Source organism: Cicer arietinum, chromosome 5, assembly GCF_000331145.2.
Source record: "Cicer arietinum cultivar CDC Frontier isolate Library 1 chromosome 5, Cicar.CDCFrontier_v2.0, whole genome shotgun sequence".
In the NCBI taxonomy this organism is placed as follows: Eukaryota; Viridiplantae; Streptophyta; class Magnoliopsida; order Fabales; family Fabaceae; genus Cicer; species Cicer arietinum.
Window position 1 is genome coordinate 54,037,659 of NC_021164.2, and position 11,143 is coordinate 54,048,801.

The 11,143-nt window shown below is 26.3% G+C and overlaps 1 long non-coding RNA gene across 1 annotated transcript; it reads right to left on the minus strand.

The window, feature by feature from the left end:
• Positions 1-6,243: 6,243 nt before the first annotated feature.
• On the minus strand, positions 6,244-10,746 carry LOC113786099 (uncharacterized). The gene is made up of 7 exons (XR_003472181.2): positions 10,695-10,746; positions 9,769-9,826; positions 8,786-8,911; positions 8,351-8,401; positions 8,146-8,264; positions 7,282-7,351; positions 6,244-6,447 (listed from the first exon to the last, which is right to left on the minus strand). It is a non-coding gene; the product is annotated as an uncharacterized lncRNA (long non-coding RNA).
• Between the last annotated feature and the right edge of the window lie 397 nt (positions 10,747-11,143).

Here is an 11,143-nt window from a genome sequence, read left to right on the forward strand (position 1 = left end):
CACCAAGTAGAATATGGTTCAAAAGAATGGATCTTCGTCCCATGAAAAATTAGATAAAAAAAGATTATTTTTTACAATAAGTTGTAGTTGAAGAGTTCATTAAAATTTATAAATGAGTAGTGCATTACAAATGAATAAAAATGTAAAAAAATAAAAATAAAGAAAAAATATGTCAAGAAGAGACGAGACTCACACTAAGAAATGTTCTATGAAGTCTTCAAGGAGTAAAAAAGAAATGTAGAATAGGAGAAGGTGAGTAAAAAAGGAGTGTGTTTGTGTTTAGTATTTTGTTTTTTATATTTTCATTTTATATTTGATGGAGATTGAAAAAACAAGATATTTTATATGAGATTTTAAGGGAGTTAATTTGATGAGTAGAAGTGTGGGAAAAAAAGAGTTTTAATCTAAACAGTTAAATATAATTTATCAACGGTTGTGATCAAATGTTATATTAATGATCCTTGTAATTTAATTTGAACCAATCAATTTGTTTTATTAAAAATTCAATCTTGTTCTTTCAATATAGTTCATAATGGTTGTAGATAGTGCATTACAAATCCTTGTATTTTAATTTGAACCAATCAAATTATTTTATTAAAGATCCAATCTTATTCTTTTACTCTTATCCTCATACATGAGTTTTTTTTTTACTATTTTTGTGTGTATATGTGGTTGGTTAGAACTTTTCATTATAGACAAATCAATACTACTAGTACTAATATTAATAAAGATATTTGAAGAACAATAATAAATTTATTTAATAATTTAAATTATAAATTACATTTAGAAACACATTTTATTTTTTATTATTAAAGAGTATATAGTTAAAAATGGAGAGTTTCTTAAAATAACTTTACTATAAAAAGATGAATCAATACTATTTTCAATGGTTTTGGTAGTTTAGTGGTATTTCAATTTTGGAACAATATATTATTTAGAATGGATTAATATACAGTTTGGTAGTGATACTATGTCCATCATATTCTTGACTAAAAGTTGTTCAACAGGTTCTTCCTTTGGATACTTACCTAAGCTTCCAACACTAATTCCATGTCCAGGTCCGCACGATTGTTGTTTCACATGTTACTAATCATCTCAAATTGTTTGAATTTAAGCCTCACAAAATATCTTGTGACATTGAGAATTGTGAATGTTACTAAAATTATGATTGGCACTTGGCCTTTAATATTGTCTTAACTATTAATCAAAATTTTTGTAGACCCTATGATGGATTCATATCAACAATGATAAGATCCACATGAGTATCAATCAATGCTAGTCCTGGAAAAAAATAATAATAATACTTATGAAGTTCAAATACCTCAAATTAATATAGAAATGTATATCTATCGTATATCGTATATGTATCTAATATCGAGACTTCATAGATATATATCTTAAAAGTATCATAATTATTATTTTAATACAATCATTTTAAAGTCAATTTATCTTATATACTTTTGAGATACTTCATACATACATATTTTAAGGAAATTAAGTAAATTAGTAAATAATATTTGCAATTCTTAAATTGAAAAAATTATTTCTTCAAGTTTTTAAGAGTCCCATTAATATTAATATAGATTCAAACTATGAGTTTGAACGTCTAACCTAACCATATATTTGACATAGAAATTAAAATCCAATTACGTAATTTTTATTTTTTCATAAAAAAACAAAACAAAGATTTTATTGATCAAATGCTACTATTAAACAACGGTACACGTCATAATATATTTTTCATTTATTTTTTTAATTAAATTTTACATCTATACAATTTTTTTAAAATGAGTTATGCATTGATCCCATGAAAATTATGTGAAGTTAGACTTTTAATATGATAAAGTTAAAGAAGGAAAAATTAGACATCATGAAGAAAGGGTCAAATTTGCTGAAACTTTGGTGCAAAAAGTGCTTCTTAGCCAATTCTCTCTTAAAAAGTTATAAGCCTTCTATTTTTTTTTAAAAAAAGTTATTGAAGAATTTATTCGTCTTTGTTTGGTGGTCTAACACCTTTTGTCGAGTTGCAAGGTGGATTCAATGTAAAAAACATAGCTTCAAATCAGTTTTAAAAACGAAGGATGATACAAACACCTGCTAAAAAAAATGAAATGCATAATAATAATAATAATAATAATAATAATAATTATTATTATTATTATTATTATTATTATTATTATTATTATTATTATTATTATTATTATTATCATCATCATCAAATAATACTCCCCAATAATCATTTTATTTAATGATTATAGACAAATAAAAAATAATAAATGTAAAAAAGTAAATGATAATTTTACTGATTTATTATTATTAACAATGATATATTACCATTACTATAAGCATAAAATAAAAAACAATAATTTAAAAGTTATGTACATAATACTACTAATTATAATATATAATTAGAAATCTACATTAAAATTTAAAAATAATATTTTTTGACAGTTTTTTCTATAAATATGAATGAGACTGATTGAGTAATTAAATAAAGAGGAGTGTCTGTTTAAATATTTAAAAACTTAATTAAACAATAAAGAGGAGTGCATCAAAACTTAATTAAACATAGCAATTTCAATTAACAACTTTGCTTTTAAATTATTTGAGTTGTGTATCAGATTATTTGAAGTTTAAAGTTGAACTTTGTCGTTAAAAAATTAATCATCTTATCTTTTAAAATATATATTAATTTCATTTGTTAACAAATAAGATGTAAAATTATAATGTGAACATCTATATGTACAACTTTGCTACACACCTCCCTTTTTGTTACCCACACATTCAAATTTTTTATAAAATCCAAAATGCCCATGTTTATATATATGATTTTAAATCTTAATTTCTCTTTTTATCTTCATTTTGTCAATATTTGATATCAGTGATTCTGATGGTCTCTATGCGTACGGAAAGTGAGCATACATATGAAAATTGAGTATGTCTAGGAATCTACATGAACTGAGTTTGCATAAATGAACTGATTTAATGAACTTTTACGTGAACTAAATTCATAAATCACCGGCGGCAACTCCCAGGCACCATCTCGCCGCTGAGACCTCTCTTCTTCTTTCTCCCTCAGCGTGCAGATTCTTTTCCCTTTCTCATTTCGTCGCAAATAGCGACCACCAAGTAGGGATGGCAATGGGTAGGGTTTGGGTAGGGTACTATAGTACCCGTCCCCATACCCGCGATTTTAAAAAATACCCATACCCGTGCCCGTACCCTCTTGGGTATCAACTTTAATACCCGTACCCTTACCCTCTGGGTACTTAAGTGCCCGTACCCATACCCGTTACCCACACTTTAACTAAAAAAAATCGATAAATAAATGATATTATTGTGATTAAATTTAAAAATTATTTAAATATCTTAAATCCAATCATAAAATATTATAAATCAAAATATTTTCTGACTCAACATTTCAAATGAACACTTGTTACAATACATATTTAAATATCTATAATAATATTTTGTGAAGTTGCAAGTCATATGATAATATTATCTGAGATAATTGATAAAAAGTTGCAAGTATAATTATAAAGTCACGATTAATAAGATATAACTATTAGTTATAAAATCACAATTATTTACCTATTTATCATAATCAGATTCTTAAAAAATTTGCAAACGTTTATGTTTCAATTATAAATATTGTAATGGTCCAATGATATTAATAGATGTTAAAATATAAAAGAAAACAATTAATTAAACTAAACACTAATATAATAAATAAATAACTAAATAAATAAATAATATATTTATATAAGTGCGGGTGCGGGGCGGGGTGGGTACTACAGTACCCGTACCCGCACCCATACCCGCTTAATTTTGCGGGTAATTACCCGTTCCCATGCCCATACCCATGATGCGGGTTTTTACCCTACCCATTGTGGGTTTTTTTTGCGGGTACCCACTGGGTATGGGTCTAATTGCCATCCCTACCACCAAGGCCTCCACCACCCTCCTCCGTCCACGAAGGTGTAAACCGAGCCACCAATACCTCCTTGTTCGGCCTTCATCTACAGACAAAAATCATCAACTCAATATATGGTATCACAAAATTACATTGTTTAGGGTTTAGTGATTTGGTTGATTCATTATTCGAATGAGACTATTAGTAATATATTTGTGTTATGAAATCATTGCTAGGGTTTTTCATTTGATCAAAATTAGAGATTTTGTGTTATTCTTCAAAATTGTGGATTTGTTTATCAAATTTTCATTCTCTCCCACATATTCTCCACGCTTGCGCTTCTCATTTATGTTGATTTGCGCTTCTCATTTCTCAAATATTTCTCAGCTTTTCTAGCCGATTTGAGCTTCAATTTATCAGGTAATTCTGCTTCGATTTAATTTGTCAAATAATGCATGTTCTGAATTGATTTTCTTACATTGTGGGTTCATAACTATCGATATTTATTTGCAAATATGAGTTTAGTGTAACCAAATTGGACTAGGCTTTGTAGGAAAGTGGGGCAACAAGAGGGAGATAGGGAGATAGTATGAAATTTTGTATAGAGGGTAATCCTTTTGATTTTTATGTTGAGATACTAAGACATTAGATTTTTGTTAACATACAAGTAAGTACTTATCAGAGAAGTGTTTGATAATTGAAATCCAAAAAAGCACCCAAAATTGGATCAGTAGGGATATTGACAAATGTGAGCAGTCGACAACTAAGAACAAGTTTTGAACTGCAAGAAAAAATTGGAAATGAGATTTGAATCCATCTTAGAAAGACAATGGATTTTGAAGCCAAAACAAGGCCTTGGTGAAAGACTCTAGGACAAAGTGTATTAACTATGTGTGTGTAGGACAACTGCTTTAGTGTTAGCTCATTGAAATCTGTGGTTCAATTTTTTTGACATCAAATGCTTCAGTTCAATTAATGAATTATATGAACTTTGTAAGTTCTTATGTGAGTTTGTAACATACTATATTAGTATTATGTGCATTCATGTGATTGATTTTAATACTGAAGTTTCGGAGTGTTAGCATTGTTTTCTTGTTATTATGCTATTATTTCCAGGTTTATTAGTTGAATAAATCGGAATAATCGATGAGTTAAATGATCACATTGTAGGACATGATTTTGTAGTAAAAATAAAGTAGGACAAGATTTTTCATAATTCATTCTTGTCATATGATTGTAGTTCACTTCCTGAATGAATGATTGCTTCAGTACAACAGTATAAGCAAAATGTTAATTATTTCATATGTAATAAAATTTAAATGAGCTTGGATTGGGAATAGCTTCTTTATTTTTTATTCGAAAATATTTCATTCACTGCAATGAAGAAAAACATAAACACTAATCATGGAAGGAATCTATAACATGCACAACCAATATTTTACTTTGATTTCTTAAAATAACAGAAAATAACTTAGAAAATAAAAAGTATATATTGTGATCGATGAGCATTCTATATCTCTTATTTATTGTTACAAAATAAAAAATCGACAATTCTTTTTGATATGATCTTGTATCTTAAACAACTTAAAGCTGAATTCAAATTTCTAATCATAATAAAATTAAGCTTAATAGGTTTGTTGATTCTTTTCTATTCAAATAAATCAGCTGAGACCAAAAGAACAAATCTCCCCTAAGGAAGAATGCAAATCTTTCTATTATTTATTCATTAATATTTCATAACATAGTACAAAAACAATATTATAGCTTCCATTTAAAGGTATTTTCACAATTTCCATGAAAATAACAATTTATGTACTTTTCTCTGGTGTGATTCAAACACAACTTAACCTCTAATAGTTAAGAGGAAGTACAATGAAGTTCAACATTAAAGTTTGCAATCCCGATGTGTTTGCTTATGACTTTTATGAAATCTATTCTATTTTGATTAGAGGAGGAACTTGGAGAAATACATTTTTTTATAAGTATATCATAAATGTTTAAATGTTTAAGTCTTTCCATAAGTCATTTACATGCTCAAAATATATTAATGAGATTAAATTCTATTTTGTTAGAAAGTTTTACCCTATACCCCATTTCTATATCTATACCCTCATAATTTAATAAAAATGCCAATTATACCCTCATAATTTTAAAAAAATGCCAATTATACCCTCAATTTTTTATTTTAGTAATTCCAAAGTTACTCTTTTTTACCATTTTATCTTTTCCAGAACCAGAGTAACTTCCAGAAAACTTTCTAAGAAAGATTTCCAGTACACCAATTTATTTTTTGTCAATACCATAAATAATAATATTAATTAATACATCATACCATAAATAATTAATACACTATAAATATACCATTAAATAATTAATAATTAATACACTATAAATAATTAATACACCATAATAATTAATAATTAATAAACCATAAATCGTCGTCGTCTACTTGTTGGATGAATCTTTTCGGAGCAGCATCCATAGATTCAAAGTCACATATTCTTCCTACAGTTTTGCCATTTTTATCTCTAGTCCTACCCATTAAAAAAAATTAGTTAAAATCAAATCAATTAAATAAATACTAATATAATAAAAAATTAAAACAAACAAAATTAATTTTAAAAATATTTTTTTAAAAAATTAAACAACTACCAAAAAACTTGTGGATGAAGTTTTCCGATAGTTTCCAGAAATGTCATTTTGAAGTTTGCGGATAGTGTAAGTTTTCCAGAAAAGTTAAAATAAGTTTTCTAGTAGTTTCGAAAAACTTTAAAAAAGATTTCTAAAAATGATGTTTTGTACTGAAATTTTTTTTTCAAGTTTTCCGAAGTGGAAGTTATGTACCAGAAAACTTGAAAAAAAAATTTCAAAATATTTTTTTTATTGAAATGAATGAATAAAAAAAATGGTAACCTTTTATATATATTAGTGTATGGTAATATTTTCCTTTACTTTTTGGGTTACATGGATAAATGAAAAGGTACAAGGTAAAATTTTCATTTTGTTATTTAATATAATATTTTAGATAATTTAACTTTATATGACATCTTATTTAATTTTTTTCTATGTTATAATATGTTCAAATATGTCAAAAATTTACCGTCTAATTACAAACCAATCAACCTTGATTTGTCTCATTTGTATAACGAATTTGTTATACCAAAGCAGGTCGGGTCAGCCCATTTTAGATAATGTGTTACACAAATTCTCAATACTAATTTAAATTAATATAAAATACATTAATTTATGTATAACGAGTTCACGTCTTAATATCTTACACATAATATATACGAAAGAAGAACTTGTTCCCTGAAAACATTTGAATCGAAGGAAGAACTTGTTCCCTAAAAACCTTTGAGTCAACTAACCTGTTGCTCGTGTGTTTACTTCTTTGTTAACCCGTCGATGCTCGGGTGTATTTACTTGTTTGTTAGAACTCTGCATTAAATATATCGGATGATCTTAAATATAAATAAAATAAATACATATAAATAAATAAATTAACTACTTTCTATTTTTAATATACCGAATTTTATTTTTTAAGGACTCTTATATTTTTTTTTCTACAAAAATAAATAGAAGATATTATCAAGCTAAATGGATATTGCATATAATCAACACAGCAACACAGTGGAACAAGAAAGAAGAACCAACCTACACCACTAACAAGCTGCATAATTTATGCTCGACGTGGAAATACTAGATAACAAATTAATTTCAAATGCTCTACACCTTTTCATAGTAGTAAAAATTGCATATTTATTGTACAATTCCATCCAAATACAAAACATTCTGCAACTTCTTAATTATTATTCCAAAAGCTAACATGATTATGAGATTTAATTAAACACTCTAGCAACCACCACCAACCATATACTCCCAACACCATCTAATGAAGATAAATAAGAAAATGATCCTTCAAAAGAATCCTCTAACTAGATAATTATATATAATCTGTTAACGAGTGCAGGGAAAGTATAATTTTTGTATGAAATTTAAAATGTGAATGATTACGAAATTTTAAGTGAAATTTTAACAAACAAGAGATTGATCAATACTTTTGCTTATAATTAATATCAGCCCTGCAAAATAATAATGGCACAACTTCACAAGATAAACTTCCTACCAAACAAACCATTATTCTTTATTTTCAAAGGTCAATTTTTATAATCGAATTCACGTACAAAATTTTATATTATTTAATAAACATATATGTAACATATAGATTATACCTTGATTTTCTCTGTTAGTAAAAGTAGAAGTACAACGTGGTTTGCATTCAAATCTCTAGTGAAAGATGACATTCCTCGCTTGAGTTAGATATAACAAACATTATAGCGAGTTTTGACACCTGATACAATATATATCGTCATATAATATGAAATGTAAGATGCAATTTTTTTTACAAATAATAACATCAAAAAATGAGATTATAACCTTTTCAATTGTGAGGCAAGAAACTATATCTTCAAATTTGGAGGCTTCCGGCTGATAACAACCAAAATTTAGTTCTAATACAACTATTTGTAGTCCACCAGAATATGTAATAAAGCAAATATCATAATCCAATCAAGATTTCTACATATTAGTATAGTGCGTAAACAAATATCATAATCCAATCAAGAATTCTATATATTAGTATATCCTTGCGTTTTATCTTATTTTCTGTTACTATTAACAATAATCGCTATAAGATTAAGAACATGTGTCTAATAGAACTGATGAGATAAAACGAAAACATTGTGCGTGTCTAACGGCCCATTGGAGCTTATGAAGGACTTAAATACGACTAAATAGATTAGCTTAAAAAACAAAATTAAAATAATATAAATAATAATAAATATTAAAAAAATAAGAAAAAAATATAATAACCTAATCATCGACCGGCATAAACTTGACTGGATATATCCTCCACCACAAGCTTCATTTTTTCGAAGATTATTATATATATCTTGTAAACATAAGATCTGGTATCCAATTTTTTCCAGATTGTAAAGCCTACAAGTGAGAGTTAAATTTATGATTAATTGGTCACTCAACTTTCCCAAAACACAGAAAAAGTTCATATATATATATATATACATGGTTACACACCCAACACATTTTAAATAAAGGATAATTTTGTCAATTCCATTTTATTTAAAACAAAATCATTTTCTCAATTAGTAGCTAATCAATGTTTGTTTAATTAAAGTCACTGTCACTAAAACATTCTCTTGAACCATGCAACAAGAATTTTATATAAAAAATGACAAATTCTCAATCATACATATGAATAAGATACACATTGAAACAATAAAATAAATAGCAAGATCAAATTAACTTAGAAACAATATTAATGAGAAGTCGAAATAAAAAAATTAAGCAAAAATCATGAAGTCATACAATGACTCAATGAACGTGTGGATACGGTAAGCTAGAAGATGACGGTAAAAATTAAAAACAATTTAAAAAGATAGTTGCTCTAAAAAATAGAAGAGAAAATTACAAATTTATAACCCAACCCATTAATAAAAATTATTTAAAATTTAATTTTTTTTTCTTAAGTTAACGATAAGATGGAAGCTCAAAAAGTTTGAAGAAGAAATTCGTCGGTGTAACAAAAAAGAAAGTTCATTGTGCGTGACTTTTTTATTGTTACTTTATGAATTGGGTCATCAAACAAGAAATCTTAACTTCAACGGAATTATTAATGGGGTGAAAAAGAAATTAATATTTTTTAAATAAAATTAAAGTAACAAGTTACAGTAACATTAATTCATTAAATTTTAAAATAGATAGTTGAATTTTTTGTCCAAATAAAAAATGTGTATATTAACTTCGCATATATACATCTTCTATTTAAAGCAACTTACTTCGTTTGCATTGATTTCTAATCGGATTAAGATGGTTGACGTTTCTCCAGAGATCTTCCTACATTTATTAAGAGTAATTATAATTATGTATAAAATTAAAATAAATATAAATATTATGTATAAAAAATAGAGATGTAAAAATAAAAAATAAAATTAATATTAAATAATAATAATAATAATCATAGATACTCAAAATCAAAGTTAAGATATTTAACACAATTAATTATTTAATAAAATTACAATAGGATGCATATTAAAACTAAATCTCATCTCTTAGAAAATCTAAATCACAACCAATTAGTTTACAGAACATACAAGATCAAAATTTAATGAAAAACAAAATAAAATTTATGAAAAACATACACTGTATTATAAGAGACATATATTGAAGGGTTTAATCGAGCACGTATATGGAACATTATAGCATATTTATGCTAACAAAAATAATCGAGAACAATGTATATTTTGGATTCGATGAGAAGGTAAGAAATCATAGAATATGAACAGTGAACTACTATTATTGTCGGTTTCATGATTAGGCTTAAGTTAACAGTAATTAAATAGTTAAACACCACAAACATTTTTCATTTGACTTTATGTATGATTCACCCATGTAAGCAACAAAAACTCTTTCCTTTATATGAGTTAAAATAATATGAATACTAAAGGAAGTAAAAAGACCCTATTCATTCATAAAATTAAAAGATCAGAAAGAGTGATAATTTTGTTACTCCCAAGTAGAAAATGGTTCAAAAGATTGGATCTTCATCCCATAAAAAAATAGATACAAAGAGACTATTTTTTTGCAATAAGTTGAAGTTGAAAAGTCCATTAAAATTTATAAATAAGTAGTGCATTACAAATGAGTGAAAAGTTATAAAAAATAAAAATAAAGAAAACACATGTCAAGAAGAGATGAGACTCACACCAAGCAATGTTCTCTAAAATCTTCAAGGAGAGGGTGAGTAAGAAAAAGTAGTGTTTGTGTTCAGTGTTTTGTTTTCAACTTTTTGATTTTATATTTGATGGAAGTGTGAGAGAGAAATAGCTTTAATCTAGACCGTTGAATATAATTTATCAACGGTTGTGAATGTTGCAATTATGATATTTGTTGATTTGGTTTGGACCAATCAAATTATTCTATTAAAGATTCAATTTTGTCCTTTCAATATAGTCCATCAATAGTTGTGAATGGTGCATTACAAATCCTTGTGATTTAGTTTAGACCAATCAAATTGTTCTATTAAAAATACAATCTTGTCATTATATATGAATTTTTTTTTTTACTATTTTGTGTTTACATGTGTTTGGTTAAAACTTTTCATTTTATAAGACAAATCAATACTACTAGTACTAATATTAATAAAGATGTTTT